Raw genomic sequence first — 20350 nt, 5'->3', positions numbered from 1 at the left:
ACTATTTATATGATACACGGGATGAAAACTATAAAAACACGAAACTTAAAGAAGAAATCTGGAGATAAATATCAGATTATCTGAAAATAAATAGGGCTATATTTTATTTTGATGAGATGTAATAGTAGGCCTATTAATTACACATTTGAAATAATGTATCTCTATGTCTTAACAGTTTACATTATTTTAATCAGAACATAGCAAAGAATCCTCTATCATATCATGAATAGCAAAAAACTGAGGTCCATTCAATCTGAAATAACGCCTAAACGTATCATCATTCAAATCGAAACCAGTGTCCAAAACTCGCCCTTATTTTCGTAAGATACAATGTGATTTTCAGATATTTCTGGCTTTAATTTTAGGCCTACTTTTTTTTTTCATTAACAAAATATGTTCATGTAACTCCATTTCCTCATCATCTGAATACTCAGATTCAACATAGCGTTCGTACGTAATTTGTCAAGTACGACAATATACTTGCAGGTTATATATTTAAGTACAACAATATACGTAAATACATAACCTATAATATTTCCCCCAACGAGTGATCACTATAATCAGAAAAATGCTTTCTGCATGAAGGCAGTACATAGATGATCATAGCGAGGTGTGATCTGTGATAACGAGAACTCGCCAAGTGTGTGGAGGAGTGCTCTTCGCCTCTTTCTCGCAACACATCTCTCGCTAGCGAAAACTCTTCAAGTGTGTTACAGGCCTTACTTATTCTAAGTTCAAACACTTAGGGTGTACTGTAAGTAGTAACATGAGCTGCTGCCAGGAAATCAAAAGGAGGATAGCAATGGCAAAGATAGCTTTAAATATAAGGAGCATCGACTGCGGACCTGTGGAGAAAGAACTAAGAAAGACTCTAACAAAGTGATTTGGAAAACGTATTATGTCCTTCGCGTGTTAAATTTTATGTTACCTTGTTAACATCTTTCGGCCTGCTATTAGCCATCATTAGAACTGGTTGTTGCTGGTCTTGGCGCCTTTTGTTTTATTTCTTGTGGGGGTGTGTTTGTGTAGTGTAATGTGGAGTCAAAGAGTGTGTGTGTTCTGAAATTGAGTTGTGTGTTGAGAATTTCATTTGGATGTATTTTTGTGTGTTTGTATATTTCATATTGTTCTAGTGTGTTTAGTTTCTGGCTTTTTGCTTGGATGTGTAGAATTTCCATGTCTGTGTTGATGTCTCTGTATGTGTATAATGATGTGTTTTGTGTGGAGTATGCCATTGTATGGGCCAGAAACATGGACATTGCGACGGAGTGATAGAAACGACAGGAAGAATTTGAAATGCGGATATGGAAAACAGACAAAATAAGAAATTAAGCTGTACTGGAAAGAGTGCATGAAGAAAAATAATGCTGATCAGGAAGAGGAAAAGAAACTGATTGGGTCACTAGTTGAGAAGAAACTGCCTACTGAAGGATGCACTGGAAGGAATGGTGAACGAGGAAAAAGTTCGGGGCAAGAGAAGCTGTCAGATGACAGATAACTTTAAGCTTGGAATGGACAGTACCTACGCGGAGAGGAAGTAGGAAAAGAGGAAAGGTTGGAAAATGCTGGGTTTTCAGTGAATGCATTGCCCTTGGACAGAAAACTATGAATGATTGAATGTTAAAAAAAAGGCGACTGCCCAGTATTATTTAAAATTAATAAAAGTATATTTTTGAATGTTACTATCTATCCCCTTTAGTATTATAGCCTACATCAATTCTAATTCCATTTGCTAAAAATTATGAATTCGTTAAGGAAATTCTGTTTATTGTTAAAACAGAAATTATAATTAATAATTTAGATTCAATATAATGCCGTTTATAGATTTTATGTCATGTGATCGGAACTCTGTGCCCCTTAAAGCTGTAAATAAGGTGAAGTATAAGAGCCTTAGAGTTGAGGTTAGCCGAATGTCGGGATGAAGACAGAGGTTGTCCAACTATAATTGGATCTCGCCACGAAGCTTATCACAAAATCTCCTGGACAGGGAAAAATAATGGGAACTACAAGGAATTGTGCTATTTTTAACTATCCATAATCTTTGAAAATTTTCTTCAAGATAAACTCTCCGGATAAGCTCCTAAGGGAGGTCGATGTAAGTTGGAATGGAATCCTGGTTGTAATAATAATAATAATGATAATAATAATAATGATAATGATAATGATAACACCTGTAGTAATCAAAAATCAGGCATATGGAAGATATTTATATCGTTCCAGACTTTTGATTCACCCTGTATATTTATAAGTAAATACCATAGAACGTATTTAAATATTGTATTGGTGAATAAGTTCGTAGCGTAAATAAATACTTGGTTGCTATGGAAACATGGACAGCAGATGAATGAAAGTACAGAAAAACGCTACGAACTTATGCACCTATCCAATGTAGTACAGGGACATCAGTTTATTTTTACTAACATTTTTAATATTAACCTGGCTATACCTTTTGATTAACGTTTGAGAACCGGAAACACCGCTTGCTACCCCCTTCCAAGACTGGAGTTCGATGATACTGGCGTAAAATACAAACACATCACTTTACTAGGTATATGAGGTACGAAAAGTAGTTCATCCATTTAAGTAAACTAGGAAATATCGCAATTTTGAGCTTCATAATTGTCATTAGGTTTTTGTTTAATCAAAGCAGAGTATAATATTAACAATAAGCGGTTTTACTCATGAAATGAGTTATCCATGCGAACGTATTCATCATGCTGTGTATACTATACTGTCTACAGCACATTAGCGTACAATATAGAGAATGAAATTAAATTGAAAAATAATCATGATATGGATATTTAAACACATTTTTTGTAAATGGTTGCCGTTCATTCCGATACAGGCTTCAGTTCTTTTGTGCATATTATCGCACTATAGATTATTGCATCTAATTCAAATTACCAGTTTCGTCCTTCGTACTAGTAACTCATGTTGAAATAATTATGTACCTATTCTATAAAAGAGACCTTACGTACTGTAAATTCAGTCTTCACTTCTGCCCGACCGCACAGATAAAATTACTCAGACATGCTATCTACTGTCCGTCCAAGTGGTTATGTCGCACGATCGTGGAAAGGGGAGAAATCACATGACAGTTAATTACTTAACGAGGCCCTTTTATTTAAGTTATTTTAAACAATTGTATAATATTACGTATACGTCCAAATCTTAACAGAAATTATTGCTAGCAGAAAAGAGCTAACAGAGCCCAGCCACTAGCCTTCATAGAGGAGCGAGCAGAAGCGGGTGGGGGAAATCGGAATGCGACGTAGGCAAACGGACGATAGTACCTGTGCCAAAATATGATTTAATATTGAAAGCTCTTTCGTCATTGGAAAACGCGAACATATTTCTGGAACGTACTGTACTCACTAACTCAGTACTGCTTACCATACGCGTCCTTGGTTCTGTGTGCAGGACAGTTGGAACTTCATTATTAGAAGGGGTGGGAGTGAAGTACATTCAAAAACTCAGGTACAATAAAAATTGAAGTAAAAATAAAGTGATGTCCCTGTACATACAGCAATTCAAAATATTTGTAAACAGAGAGCTAAAAGTCCCGGCGGGACAATGTCAGACTACCAGATTTCTTATAAGGAATTATAACACGTACTGTATAAACAGCAAGGAAAACCAGTGTTGAGGGACTATGGAATAGGTAAGGTGTGGCAGGCTGCCGAGTAGATTGTATCATTTAGTGGCTCAAAAATAGCCAAAATTATTAGTTGAATTTGCAATATCTATAATACCGGTAACTATGTATTATTCAATTCTATGTAGCTCAGAAAATATTAATTAAATTTACAATGTTGGACTTGAGACTTCCCCAGCGTTGGATATGGACTAATTCTTCTCGGGTTCTCAGCCAGGTAAGTTGGATTTTTGATTCCAAGCTTTCGATGACTAGCTACACTATCTCCTTCAATTTCTGAATCAACAATCCAACTCACCCGACAGATAACACGAGAAGAATTATTTTAAATGTACAATGTTTACAATACATTACTTGCTAGTGAACTATATTATTCCTTCGGAATATGTCTCATACGTCTTTCTCGTGTTAAATTCTCTCGTAGCTGGTTAACATGTTTCGGCCTGTTATTGACCTTCAGAGTTATGAAGAAGGCCAATAACAGACCGAAACATGTTAACCAGGTACGATAGAATTTAACACGAGAAAGTCATATTATTATAATACATATTCCTAAGTGATGTAGTGTTAAAAGTTGTGTAATCAAGATGTCTATTATTCCATCTGATTTAGATAGGCAAATATTAGCTGAATTTACAATATCTGTCGGATAGCTACTTTTATATCATTCCATTTTATTTAGTTCAGCAAATATAAGCTAAATTTACAATATTGAAATAATAATTGTTAGTTGGTTATATGAGTCTATTTTAATTAGCTCAGCAGATATTAACTAGTTTTAAATTTAGACTGTGGTGTTCGGGTAAAGACGGTTAAATCACTTTTTGTGCAAATGGAGCTTTGTTCTCCAGGGGAATACACAACTTAAATTCTACAAATGGGTGTGCAAAAAATGCTAGTACTGATGCTTTTTATTCGTGTACAAAATTATTTGCAACAAGTGTTCGATGTTTAATTTTCATTTAATTGAAAACTTATTTCTATGACTTATCTCCATTTGCCATAAACCATGATATGTTGATCATCTATGATCTAGAACAGAGGTGACCAAAGCGATTGTCGTCATTACATCGTGTAATCACAGACATTCAAACGGGTACGAGGAGTTTCTTGTACATTGCTACGTGTTTCATTCACGTACTGAAGGCAAGCAGTGGCGGTATCATGTCGCTTTACAAACTCTGTCTCTACAAGCAGTAAGAGGTGGTTTCGTAAAGAATGAGAAGGAGAACTTTTTTGTTGTTCTTCGGACAAAATGTAATATGTATACTTTGCTCAACAGTTCAATGAGGAATATATAGAAATATTAACGGCCACGCTGAATATAATATATAATAATAATAATAATAATAATAATAATAATAATTATTATTATTATTATTATTATTATTATTATTATTACTGACCACAAAGTAAGTGTTTCTATAATTCTTCTGTACGTGCATGAATATTGATATTTTTAGATCTTCTTCCTAGAAGGATAAAATTACGAGATTTTATCTTAATTTTAATCTTCTTAATCTTTAGATGAGCGTAAGTATTTATTAGTTATTCATTTAATAATAGTATTGTAGAAAAACTGATTCAATATTATGTGCCAACGAACTGTTAAACACCAGAAATTTGCATGTCTTAAATCATAACCAGGAAGAAAAAAATGAGATAAATAAATGTAAGGAAGTCAGCTACCTAATGGGGTTTGAAATATCTCGTGCTCTAAAGCCTTATAATAGAACAGAATTTCTCAAAAGAGTAATGATTAAAACAGCTTAAATAACGTAAATAATTTAGAAAAACTACGAATTTCTCGACCAAGTATCGAGAGAAGAATTTAGAAAATTCCTGATTATATTCAAGAGGAAGGTTAAAAAAAAAAAAAGCAACAAAAATTGTATATTATTCACTGGCTGTAGATGACAGCAGTGACATTATTGATACAGCAAAGCTTGAGATTTTTATCCGCGGGAGTGATCAAGATGTTAGTACAACAACCGCCACTGGTTGTAGTTTTCATGCCAAGTATCCTTCCTTAGTCTCCTTACTTCATAGGCTGTCTGTCGCATGTAATCACTGCAGCTCGAATTTTGGTCACCGCTGATCTAGAATAAAATCCTCTCTGTTTTCTTTCATTGAGATATTTATCATTAAGTAGTGTGTAGCTCTTTGTTTATTTAGACATATTTCTAATTGACTTCAAAATATTAATGTTTTTGTTTGTTTTGTCAGATAAATTTTATAACACATTCTCCAGAAATCATTAGTCATTACTAGTATTTCTTTAAATCTCCAAATATTCTTGATTGCTAGGCTTCTGTACTTTAAAGATGAAGCATTTTATAATATCGTCCTCTTTTATATTTGATGTTATAATGAACATTATGTAAATACACACGGTTTTTGAAGAGATTTTCCTTATTAGTAATATCATTATTATTTTGTATTTTAATTATTTTAATGTGTGATGCGCTAATGTGTTTAGGCTGTCTGTAATGCTCAGCAGAAATGTCAATTTAATATGTATATCGAGTGCTTTCTCGAATTCCACGATCGTCCGCAATGTTGATGCATAGTAATAGCGGTGTACATTTCCTATTGTGCAGAACAATGAGGTTGGTGAACCGTAAAGCCATTTCCTTACATGTCGCCCGAGTGAAACTGCATTGTGTTCACAAACGTACACGTTACATCGGCATGCTGGTTCACTTCTACCATTATCGTGTCCTATGTGGTTAGAATTGATAGCAATTGACCGCAAAGCTCACACAATATTTGTACTGGTCACAAGAATTTTGTCACTTCAGTAAATATACAAGGGCAACATTAATTTGATACGATTTTATAAAGGAACAACGATTACTGTAATACTGAAACCGGACACTTAACAAGAATTAAAAAAACACTTCAAGTTTACTCGTATACTCAATTAAATGAATCCGGATATTGTAAAACAAGTATTCAAGATTTAGAAGCAGACTTTAGGACAGCCGTGGCGAAAATGTAACTCACGAGCACATTGTGGCTCACAATGATAGCTGTGCATTTCTCTTACTTCCTGCCTTCCCCAACCCCCACCCTTTCACTCACTGGACTCAAACTCCGTTCCATTTGCTTATTTGTCTCTGACCTGCGAGTGGCGTATCCTCCAATATCTCTCTCGAAACCGTGTACCTCTACAAAAACGAAAGTTTCAAGGAGGATGGGAGGACGCCTTTTTTGTTGCCGATATGATGAGAATATTAAATGTATGATTTGTTCACAAGTATTACGAGGAAAACGTTTGTGTAACATAAAACAGCATTACACTATATATCACTCATGAAACATTAAAAGGTAAAGTATTATTATTATTATTATTATTATTATTATTATTATTATTATCTCTGTACCTCGATCCTTTTTTCACCAGATGTACGAATAATGCGGTTAGATATTCAATTTAAACTCACAGATTTACAATGTGATGTTAAATGAAAGATACGTAGATGGAAGGACTTGACAAATGTTGAACTTTTCAAATCTTTACCAAAAAACAAATTTCCAAAGCTTCGTTCTTTCGCTTGCTCTGTTGAAGCCATGTTCGCTACAACTTACATTTGTGAAAAATTATTTTCAACAATGGAAATAGTAATAACCAAATTTAGATCACGATTGACAGACAAATACCTTCGTGATCAACTACGACCGGTAGTAAGTGAAATCATTCCTGATTTTGAAACTCTGTCGCAGAGACATTCTGAAGACAATTAATAGGTTGTGATAATGTGTCCTATGTTTCATTGTTCATTTCTTTCTTCGTTACACGTACTAAACATAGTTTGTAACCTTATACCGTATATAATTATATTTAAGTGCTTGACATAAGAAAATGAAATCCGTTAATAAGTCAGAAAGTTGCTTCACTTCCCCTTCGGGTGTCCGCCTCCCTCCATAGGTGCTATGCACGTTGCAGGTTACACAGTGGCTCGGCGAACGATGACATTTTCGCCACGGCTGCTTTAGGATACTACACCGTGTGCTGGAAGTTAACATTTTCTACGTATGCGATCTGAGGAGTCGGTCACTTACACCGTTGGGTCCGTTATGCTTGGCTACCCCAAACAAGTGGCCAATGGTCTTTCTCTTCCAATTATACTACATAGGATGAGCTAACATCTTCTGGGATAAAAATAGAGGATGGACCGCTCGAATGTACCTAATTTCAATTGCATGTGACTGGTGAACGGTTGAAGATAGAACCTTACGGTAACGTTTATATGGAAGAAAAACTTAACAAGTTTCGAATTCTGCCAGTAAATGGTGCGCAGATGCGGTTTGTTTTCGCAGATTGCATCGATTGTCAAAATGGCGACACCGCAGATGAAAGCGCAAATTGAGTTGTGGTATGCGAAGTTTAAATCAATTGTTAGAGTTCAAAGGGAGTATCGACGAGTGTTTAACCATGATGCTCCAACTGCTAAAAGCATTAAGAAGTGGCACGAAACATTTTTAGCTACAGGATCTGTGTTGAAGACGCATGGTGGTGGTCGTAGAACATCCGACGAAATGGTTGCAAATGTTCAAGCCGCGTATGAGCGAAGCCCGCGGAAGTCATTAATAAGAACTTCGCGGGAACTTCAAGTACCAAAATCAACATTGCAACGAATTGTCCACAAACGTCTCAAACTGTACGCATATAAAGTGCAGTTAATCCAACGTCTGGAGCCGGATGACAAACCCGAACGAGTGGGATTCGCCAATACGATGCTAGACCGTCTCGGCGCTGATCTTGATTAAACACCACTCGATTTCTTTCTCTGAGGCTACGTCAAAGATAAAGTGTACGCCAACCCAGTCAGAGACCTTCGTGATCTCGGGAGCGCATCATAGAGGCTATTGAGAGCATTCCAGAAGATAAGCTCCAACGTGCTTGGCAAGAAATCGTTCATTGCCTCGATATCGTCACAGTGACAGCTGGAGCTCACGTAGAGATATGGCGATGTGCATATCGAAACTTTTTGAGTTTTCCTTTCATATAAACGGTACTCTAGGTTTCTATCCTCAACCGTTTACCAGTCACATACAATTGAAATTAGGTGCATTCGAGGGGTGCACTCTGTATATTTGTCGCAAAAGGCGACCATTAACCTGTTCTTTGGAATTGCTAAGCGAAAGGGCCCAAAGAATATAAGTGACTCTTAGCCGTGTCTGTGGCTCAAGTGCCAGCACACTGGTCTTCTATCCAGACGGCTCAGGTTTGATTTCCAGCCAAGTCGTTATGGAATTTGTCATGGAGAAAGCGGAAGTTGCAAAGGGCTCTTCTCGGGATACTCTCGATTCCGTCTTTCATTTAACCAACATTCTTCACCTTCCTCTCACTTACAAATCATCAGACATAGTTATAAATAGGCTGGGAAAAAGTGCTGGAAGTACTGCAGTTTCCGATGCTGGTATAAGACAGTTTTGGAGTTCCGGGCTCTGAGACTTACCAGGTAGGTGCTGGTGTGAGGAGGGACCTGGCTGTGTCAGGGTTGATATATAATGGTTCACCTGTCAGCATCGGATTCACGAATGCCATTCAGTTCACCCGTCGGACTTGGACAATCACCGCATAATTTATTTAAATTGCACAATGATTTAATAATAGGGTAATAATAATAATAATAATAATAATAATAATAATAATATTATTATTATTATTATTATTATTATTATTATTTTTATATAGCAGAGAACAGATTTTTAAGGGGAAAAATGACAACGAATCAAGATATCACAAACTTTCAGTTTGTTAATTCATTTTCTCTCAAGTTCCTTCTTATACCTTAAAATAATATACACATCCCGTATGAGAGGGACAATTCTTTCTATCCCACTCAGACATGGACAATGGAGGGACTTGCCTGGTGAGGAATCAGCTCGACGCAGTGGGCACCTCCTACATATAACACGAAAACATAATACAGAGAAGTATAGAACGTTGGAGAAAAAAAAAACACACACACAACACACACAAAACACACACACAATTTCCGCGATTACATTACTTTTACCTTATAGGCGTAAAGCTGTCCATTGACGCACACAAACATAAAATCATCAAACGTTTCATGTTCCTACCCGCGAAAATTTTCTCTCGCTATTAAATGCGTCTGCGATTTCAGAGGATGTAAACTGATTTTAACGATGTAAACTAGGAACACGGAGAGACACAGAACCTGAGACGCTGCCGATCCAACTGGGAATTATTACACGAGATTCGGAGCGGACAGCACCGGGGGGACAGACGGGAAATATGTAATTTAATCTAGAGACGTGCCTCAGTCCACATCCCCAAGGGCCTATCCTAACGTTGAATTGTAGGAGAGGAGGCGAGATTTACTCCACAGGATCCAACAGCTGTCTATGGCCATATTGATCCCTTCCAACCTTGTAGTGGCCAAATGCAGTGTGGAATAACCACAGGCACCTCTACCTTTTTCGAGCTTCCTAAGTAGTATTACTTACATATTTGTTCTGCCATAACTAATTACATAGGTACCGATAAATTCAAGTTTGCATTATATATATATATATATATATATATATACAGGGTGTTTCAAAAGTACGGGCCATAATTTCACGTATGTATTTCCCACATGTAGACAATCAAAATAATTCATTACAACATGTGTCCGGAAATGCTTTATTTCCGAGTTATGGCATTCAGAACATTGAAATTCACCGGAACGTTTTTCTTTCAGCAGGTCGTTGCCGTCAAAGGAGACATTAAGAGGTCACTCTGACAGTTCATTCCGAGGCGAAGGTTACATTCAGTGTTGTGTAGGCGTTAGACTGTGCGACATGTATTCAAATCAAGAGCTGGCAGAGATACACTTCATGTGCGGTAAGGCGGACGGCAATGCTGCGCTGGCTCGTCGTTTGTACCAGGAGAGGTACCCACAGCGACAATGTCCAGATCGGAAGACATTTGTACGTCTCCATTACCGTGTGTGCGAGTATGGAAAATTTAACTCTCCTGGTTTGGGAAGGGGACAACCAAGATCTACAACTCCAGAAGTACAGGAGGAGATTCTGGAGGGGAGGCTGTGAACATGACTTCTTCTATCTGCACACGAATGGTAGCGTTGCAAGTCAATGTTCCTCATACGCCTGTCTGGAGACTGCTGAAAGAGTATCAATTGTATCCTTATCATTTGCAACGTGTACAGCCCTGTCACCAGCAGATTACCCTGCACGAGTTAGATTCTGTCAGTGGTTCTTGCAGCAGTGTTGTGTAAATCCGAACTTTCCTGTCTTATTATTATTTACAGATGAAGCACAGTTCACACGAGATGGCATAACAAATTTCCACAATGAGCATGTATGGGCGTATGAAAACCCACGTGCAACTGTTCCATCTCATCACCAAGTGCGGTTCTCCCTCAACATGTGGGCCGGTATCATTGGTGATCGATTAGTTGGACCCCATGTACTTGTAAACAGACTTACGGGGCAGGCGTAGACAAACTTCCTGGAAAACAACATTCCTCATGTTTTAGAAGACACTCCACTGATCAATCGTCAACACATTCACTTCTTGCATGATGGCGCTACTGCACACTTCAGTCGTACGGCTCGCCGGTACTTGGATCGAAGGTTTCCTGATCGATGGATAGGTAGAGGTGGCCCAATTGCTTGGCCTCCACGCTCACCTGATCTGAACGCTCTCGATTTCTACTTGTGGGGCCATTTAAAATCATTGGTTTATTCGTCTCCGGTGCCTGATTTGGAATCCCTTCGGAATCGAATTGTGGCATGTTCTGAGGACATACGCAATACTCCTGGAGTTTGGGATCGTGTTCGCAGGTCAATGAGACATCGATGTGAGGTCTGTATTCAAGCAGGAGGTGGACATTTGGAACATCTTCTGTAATGACAACGACCAGCGGAAAGAAAAACGTTCCGGTGAATTTCAATGTTGTGAAGGCCATAACTCAGCAATGAAGCACGAAAGCATTGTTGATACATCATGAAGGCCAAAATTTAAACAATTCATGCAAATAAGTATCTTTCCGCGGTCCAGAACCGTACTATGAGTTTCTCGATACAGTTTAGATAGTGAGCAGGCTGTATTGTATCCAACTGAATTCCTGAAGTCTTTGAACCTACATAATTAAATATGTAATTTTATATACAAATATTTATTTATGCAAAGGAGGAGGAAATAAAGCATTTTACACATACGAAAAAGCAATACAATGATATTTTTGTTATGTTGCTAATGTTAGTATGTGAATGTACGTAAGCCCATTGAAAATAACACTGTATTAATTCTAAATTATACGTCTCACAAAATATTGTTGTTCATGTCCGAAAATGTGTTAATGCGAGATTCTATCTGTATAATCACGTTGCCAAACAGTTAAGCATTGTGGGAAGAACAATGTCTTAATTTCTAGAATATACGTATCCCAAAATATTATTTATATTAAACAATGACATTGCGAATTTATATATTGTATCTTTATTTTGTATAAAAAATAATATATAATATAATTAATATGTCCTTAATTTCTGAGATATAATTTCTCAAGTCATATTAAAAAAAACTGGGTATGACATAAACTGGTGTACAGGGCTCAAGGGGTAAAAAATATAAATTCAATTACATGACATATATATTGATTCTTTGGTATGACCGATAGAGAGATAAATTTTTGCTGACGATGACACCCCAACTGCTTAAGACTGTTAACAAGGGAATTCTCTATTTATCGTCTTCTCTCTCTGAAGTTCAAATGAAAGCACGCATGGTCATGAAATTACGTGAAATGTGTGTAAGGACAGATTCACGTCAACGTACAGATCTTATATCATTTTATCTCTGCCTCTGTGTGGGGAGGAAAAAGATGTCAGAAAAGTTGTAATGCTTTTTAATACTTTAACGCCCACGAATAAGATAAGCCACTTGAAATTTAACAGTCATTGACCACCAGAGATGAAATGTAAGATCTGTAGAACATTGGGTCAACCCTAAGTGGGTCTGTAAGTACCAAGAGGTGTGTTTTTGTTTTGCTGAACTTCAAGACAATGGTAACTCATTTAAAGTTCGTGTGACTGTAGACTATATATATTTTCGTTGGTTTTACTTGGTTTATAGTTCGATTTTTTTTATTATTTTATTTTATTTCTGGTGGTGTAGAAGAGATGGTCTAGAGGCCTTAACTACACCAGATTAAATAAATAAAAATAAAAAAATATAGCCTAGATAATTAAATTAAAAAAAAACAGTTAAACGCAAGGCTCATTATGCAATTTTCGGTGCCTGTCGGTGCCTGATCTAGAGCTGTTTTAAAGTGAGTTAACCCTGGTAGGCATTATATTATTTCATTGTACCGAAGTACATATGATATTTCCATGCAGATATTCTGCTTCATCATACGATGAAAGAGTAATGGAACGGAGAAAAATTCTCTCCGGCGCCGGGATTTGAACCCGGGTTTTCAGCTCTACGTGCTGATGCTTTATCCACTAAGCCACACCGGATACAACCCCGGCGCCGGAGAGAATTTTTCTCCGTTCCATTACTCTTTCATCGTATGATGAAGCAGAATATCTGCATGGAAATATCATATGTACTTCGGTACATTGAAATAATATATGATATGCGTAAATCACGAAGTGATTTAAGACGGCGCTTATTCCGTCGGATCCCGGCCAACTAGTCACTCATAACGAGTGCACCTCAGCACATGTGTGGACTTCGGTCCTATGTTCATAGACATCTAAGACGTAGTGCACAGGGCGGCCACTAGAGTGAACCCAAGAGTTGGAACTCAATCAGAGACAATTCTGTCCGACGTAGGGGTTGTATCCGGTGTGGCTTAGTGGATAAAGCATCAGCACGTAGAGCTGAAAACCCGGGTTCAAATCCCGGCGCCGGAGAGAATTTTTCTCCGTTCCATTACTCTTTCATCGTCTGGTAGGCATTAATTAATTCATTTAAGTGACGCTATGTAAAGAATCATCTTTATGAACGAGGTTGTCTATAGTTGAGTTTCCGAGATTTCTGAAAAGTCTAACCCGGGCAATGCCAATTTTAGCTAGTATATATATATATATATATATATATATATATATATATATATATATATATAACCACCTAAGTAGATCTGGCGGTAATGTATTTGACTGCTCATCCGGACATGCGCTGAGGAGAGAGTTCGATTCCCGCTTGCGATCATTATCTGTTTTGGTTATTTCCGGGGTTTTCCCAAGTGAAAGGCGAATGTCAAGTGAACCATGACGAATTTTCGGCCTTATCTTCACAATTATCATCATGCTACTGCCAATTACATCGCCATTAAATAAAATCGTAGTTGTTACGGTGTCTCTAAATAACTAATTAAAACATACATACATACATACATACATACATACATACATACATACGTACATACATACGTACGTACATACGTACATACATACATACATACATACATACATACATACATACATACATACATACATACATACATACATGCATACATTACGTACTGGGTACATATTTTATAGGATATAGATAGTGAGTGGCCAAGTTTTAAGGCTGATATCAAGACATGTACTTCCAATTACCATGCATTTCCCGAGTAGCTTAATTATTCAAGCTTGGTCATATGTGTCGAGGAAGGCAAAGTTGGATATGTGTGTGTGTGTGTGTGTGTGTGTGTGTGTGTGTGTGTGTGTGTGTGTGTGTGTGTGTGTGTGTGTATTGTGAACGTTGCGTGATCGACGCATTACCCCAAAAACCCTCTGCAAGGTTTTATCAAGGGAATTGCTTGGTACGCGAAGCAAAACTCGAAATGTTTTAACTACTGTTCTGTGACCTGCTTACAGCTCCACAACACTGCTATGTGTTAATTAGTTCGCTGGCCACTTTTGTACGTTTTTATTACAGTTTTTGTACGTGAGTGTTCATAGTATCACTCTGCGTCATGCGATATATGTTATGAATACATCATCTGAGCCGTGGTAATTATTTATGCAACTGTAATAGCTATAGGCTACAACAAGGAATTACATTTTATGCCTACTTCATGATTCTTCATGTAGGCCTAACTTGTTCCCTCTTTACACGTCGTGTGAAAGAAACGTTACTCCCACTGTGCTACTCTCTATGGAATTAAAAAAGAATTCTGGATATCACATTACATATCAAATTGAATATAAATTGGAATTTATAAACATAAAGTTGGTATTATATGCAGAATTATACAAAATGTTTGTTGGTTGTTTGACGATGCTGTGTCAATTATTACGATATTCAGTCTCGATGAAATTGCTGATAGCGAGATGACATTTTGGCAAGATGGGACAGAGGATTCAACGAGGATTATGTGACTTACCCTTCACATTTGGGGAAAATTTCGGAAAAATTCCAACTAAATATTCAGCTCAAGCTTGGGATAGAACCCGCGCCCTCGTCTCCCTTCGGATCAGGAGACAAAACGCGCCTACCGCTTGAGCTACGACGACGGCCATTACGAAACTAGTCCTTACTTTCTACAGTAATTGTATGAATGACGCAGAATGGTATTTATTTATTTATATATTTATATATTTATTTACTTATTCGCTTATTTACTTATTTACTTACTTACTTCTTTATTTATTTATTTATTTATTTATCATTTATTTCTTTATTAATTAATTTCTTTATTCATTCATTCATTCATTCATTCATTCATTCATTCATTCATTCATCCATCCATCCATCCATTTATTTATTTCTATGCTTATCTGCTTATTTGTGTACCTCTTTATTTCTTTACCTATTCATATACATCTGTCTGCCTGCCTGTCTGGCTACCCATCCATCCATCCAATCATCCATCAATCCATCCATCCATCCATCCATCCATCCATCCATCCATCCATCCATCCATTTTTTCACAGAAATACTACGTTAGTTCGAACGAAGTCAGCTGAGATATATTACTTATGCTTTGTGCACTAGGAGTAGATTTTTTATTGTGTATAGTTTATAGTTCAGGTAATATTACATGTCTAAGAACAATATATGCAGACAAGGTCAGATCAAGTACAATTACAAAGAGATTGTAGAATCAAAAGATTCGTCAGGATTATAAAAAGGATTTAAAATTAACCAACTAGATGTGCGTGATTTGAGAGCAGTTCTTCTTAAATAAAAAAAAAAATATATATGATGGAAATTTATTTGCAACCTTTAATCACATTTAACATAAATTATTTTGCAATTTAGGAAGTCTGTATGTTATTATATTAAAATCATTTCCTTGTCTTGTGTCATACGAATGAATATAATTTCTTAATATCTATGCTAAAAGATTGTCCTTAACACACAAAATTAACACTAAATTATATAAGTTTATTACGGTCATGATTCTATTATTCACAAATAATTGGTTTGCAGTGTTCATTAACCCAGATAAGCCTCAAATATTTTTTTGCAATTTTTATTTATTTTACAAATCACATTTAATGCACTATATAATTGAATTATATGTATCGTGTCGAAACGTTCTAGTTGTTAATGGTCGAGCTAGAAACAAGTATCCTTTTAAAAGGACAATAGGCAAATGAGCAAACATTTTGAGGATGAATTTTATACTATGTTTATATGAAAGGGAACTACGTCATTGTTGTAATTTACAATGATTATTATTATTATTATTATTATTATTATTATTATTACATTGTTATTTTATTATTGTTTCTTTATTATTATTACTAATATTATACTGAAGAGCAATTCGATGTGGCTACATTCATTTTAACTCTAGAGTGATATCGTCATTGAGTAGTACTGTATTGGTATTGATACGTAAAAATGACGTAATGGGTGGAAAACGTGTTGAAGTTTCGAGAAGGAGGATATATTGGGAGAGAGGTGACAATCGTGTAATGAAGCAATTGCTGCGGCAATGTCGAGAAACAGCTTTCAGTTCATTTTCTCAAATCTACATTGTTGTGACAATGACAATTTAGGTAGAAATGATAAATTTACGAAAATGAGACCTCCTCCAAAAATGCAGAATTAAAGACAATAGAAACATGTCCATTCATTACCTCCCTCCAGAATATCACCAATCTTCCACTTGCAAACAGATCTTTCTGTGTTCGCAGAAACATTGTCATCACTAGGGACCGGATTTTTTTGTAATATCAAGGTGTGAAATATGTGCATATTTATTGTGACAGCTGCAACGGGGTTCGAACACGCGTCCGACAGGGCGCGCGGCAGACGAAACGCTGGTACTGGGAGCATCTGCATGCTGAAGGGCAGAGGGGGTGTATTACGTCAACGCGGCGGAGAGGAGAGGCTAAGTCGTCCGTGTTTTGGGCGGGTTGCGCGCGCATCTGGTGCGTGCGGAGTGAAGAGGGATCCGGATTGTTCGAGTACTTTCTCTGGAGTCCTATCTCTGGACACGCGTCGAACTTTCCAGGCTACGTCGCTGTGGTTATAAAAAAAGAAACGCGAGTGAACTCGTACAGGTGATTCATGATTAGTTCAGTCAGTAAGCCAGTGAACAGAGCAAGCCAGCCAGTCTTGTGTACCGGAGTTCGACTTGAGTGTGCGTCCGCAACTGTGTCAGCATCCGAAGGCCTGAGTTCGAGTGCAGTGGACCGCAATTGGAGGGACCTGAGTTCGAGTGCAGTGGACCGCAGTTCGAGGGACCTGAGTTCGAGTGCAGTGGACCGCAGTTCGAGGGACCTGAGTTCGAGTACAGTGGACTGTCTCTGAAGGTCTGTGGCTCGAGATGCTGTGAACTCGAGTGACTGAGCTAGAAGAACTGTGAACTGAGAACTGACAGATCTGTGTTGTAAATAGTGCTTTGTAAATATTAGTTAAGATTAACAGTTCATTGTTGTTCGTAATAGTCCAAGTAAATTGTCATTGTCGTCAGTGGAGTGCACTAACGAATACTGTGTTACTGTGTGGAGAGCAAATCCTATTGTTGAGATAATAAAGTTACATTGTTGTCTAGTTTAAAAAGTAACATTATGTAAAAAATAAGCCGAATATGTACCAAAATATTTAAAATCATGAACATATTTAATATCAATATTTGGCAGGTATAGTATAGGTAAGACTCTCCAGTTGTGATTTCATAGAGCACCCGACTTTTTAACCGCACACTTGACACATTACTATTTTTTACATCTGTAGTGAAAGCTTCGTTCATCGCAATCCATGACTTTATTTTTGTCTTTAGGGTTGAAGATACAGGCGCCATTTTATTTAGTTAAAAAGCAGTAGATAAACTCACTTGCACATTATACTGTAAGTACTAAAATTAGGGAACTGAGTGAAATCAATGACACAACAATACTGCAAGCACAGTTTCGCTTTACTGGATTAGGAGAAAATAAGAGGAGATGTGGGAAACATGCATTTTAGCTGCTCCCAGTGAGAAACAAATTAACTACTAAAATCTCAAACTATAGGCATTTACAAACTGTTGTTTCAAAAGTGATATTCCTGTCTTATTCAGAAGGGTAGGATTATTCCAGCCGAGAACCATACTTTCTAATTGCTCGAAAAAAAAAACATTTTCGTATAGGTCTAGTAAATTTAAATTAAAGGGGTCAAGCAATAACCTGAAAAGCTGTTTATTTTAAACTTTCGACATCTTTCCAGTTTGTTCCTTTACTCCAGCTTCTTTTCAAATGTCGGCTACTTTATTGCGGCTCTTATCAGACGTGACACGGGTTTTCCGAGGGTGAGTAAGGTTTCAAATTGCATGGGAACGGCTTGTTAGACGTGTGCAGAACAATTATAGTTCGAGACAAATCATGTCGTCCTTGTCCCACTCCATCGCATGAAGGCAACGATACTTTCTGAATGATTTTTACAATACAAGGTAGTTGTATGAAAGAGGTTGCCTTTTCTACACTCATATTTACAGTATGGGATGAGTGTCTCTATTACTTCCTGGAAATAAGGACGTTATGTTTCGTCCCGAAATATATCCTTTCTGGAGTAGGTAAAAAGACTTTTTAAATTTGTGTATTTCAAATTGCAAACTTCAACAGCAGAAGTTTTTTTCCCCCTTTTAGAGAAGTAAAAATGAATAAAACCCCTGAATATGTAGATTTATGTAATATCAAGCCATAATATGTAATGTGGGGTAAATATGTAAAATATTCAGTATCAAATTTTAATATATCAATGGTAATTACAAGATTCGCAAAGATTTGTTATTTATATACGGTTAGGTTGAAAGGAATATAATATGTAATTACATAAAAATCCGGTCCATACCTATGACCTTGTGTCTGCTCTCTACACGAAACAAATATGTCACCCCATTTCTTCTCTCCTTCCATTCCTCTTCAAGAAGGTTATGCTGAAATATTTCTGCTCCTGCTGCAAGCTGCAAGGTTATTAGGTGTTACATCACGTTTGTCCTCTGAATTTTCGTCTGTTACGTCTTCAGTGGCATTTGTAGGCGGAATTATAGCAAAATGTCTATATTTCAAATGAAATTTCGCCCGCAGCATAATTTTCAAACATAGATAGCATTTCATGCCGGGAAAGTCCACTAAAATTTGAAAAAGAGACAAAATTTCAAAATGTATGGGGATATTCCTATTGTCCTTTCAAAAGGACATTTAAGTTTTCGTCATTGTAATGTCGCAACGAATAGATATCTCAAACGTATTGTGGTTTCGTGTAATCTATATATAATCTATATATAATCTATATATATATATATATAATTTGAACTGGTAATGGAAATTGTGGGAAAACAGCTCAACGGATTTTAATACTAATACATGACCCCTCATTTTGAAGCTTGGGACCCAAAGTTTTTCAGAAAAAATAGTAGTTTTCAGTGAAATGTAAATTTTCCTACATCATTTTCCCATTTTCTAAAATCCATCTGAAGTCAGTTAAGTCAGTTTTAAGAACTAATGCCTTTCAGAATAAAACAAAACACACACTACAATAAACAATATTATACGAAGATCATGACCTGCTGGATTGCTCATATTTAGAGCTCAGATTCTGACATCATAATCTCAATATACTGATCTTCATATGTGTAATTTTTAGAACATCTCAAGACTTACTAAAAATAATTTACAGGCCTGATTTTCTGATGTGTAATTGTCAGAGTGCAGCTGTGTATTGGATTTTAAAAACTGCAAAACTTAAGAAAGTTTGATAACATTATTACCATTAAAATTTAAATATTATTACAGTTTCTGCCATGATATATTTGTCACTAATGATACACATTAATGCTGTTGATATATTGATGATATGGAAGTGAAACATTTTGGGATTGTATAAGTAGATGTACAGAATATCTTAAATTAGATATTTATATTTGTAATTTACAGAGTAAGGGATCTTTACATGTATAATTTACAGAGTAACAGCTACAGTATATATATATGTGTGATTCTCTCATTTTTCTAGGATGCAGTGCAGTAATATGGAAGAGGCATTAATTGAGTCATACTTCTTATTTTAGTTGCATCTTTAAACTACATGTAAATGAATTTCATATTCCTTTGGATTAATCGATTATATCAGTAATCGCTGTCAATCATATCATTTTGGTGTAGGGAGAACTCAAAGAACTCAAGATGAATCTGTTCAAGGAAAAAAAACCATTGAGAGGGAAACTTTTTAAAAGATACAGTATATTTTTGACAGGGTTGCACTTCATTCAGTTATTATTT

At 36.5% G+C, this 20350-nt stretch overlaps 1 protein-coding gene across 1 annotated transcript in view; it reads right to left on the bottom strand.

Annotated features, from left to right (window-relative positions):
• LOC138691404 (opioid-binding protein/cell adhesion molecule homolog) overlaps positions 1 to 20350 on the bottom strand; it is a 1391213-nt gene that overhangs the window by 574532 nt on the left and 796331 nt on the right. The window lies entirely within an intron of this gene.

Source organism: Periplaneta americana, chromosome 16 (genome assembly GCF_040183065.1).
Source record: "Periplaneta americana isolate PAMFEO1 chromosome 16, P.americana_PAMFEO1_priV1, whole genome shotgun sequence".
Lineage (NCBI taxonomy): Eukaryota > Metazoa > Arthropoda > Insecta > Blattodea > Blattidae > Periplaneta > Periplaneta americana.
The sequence above is the reverse complement of the archived record's forward strand: the minus strand, read 5'-3'. Positions and strand labels throughout refer to the sequence as shown.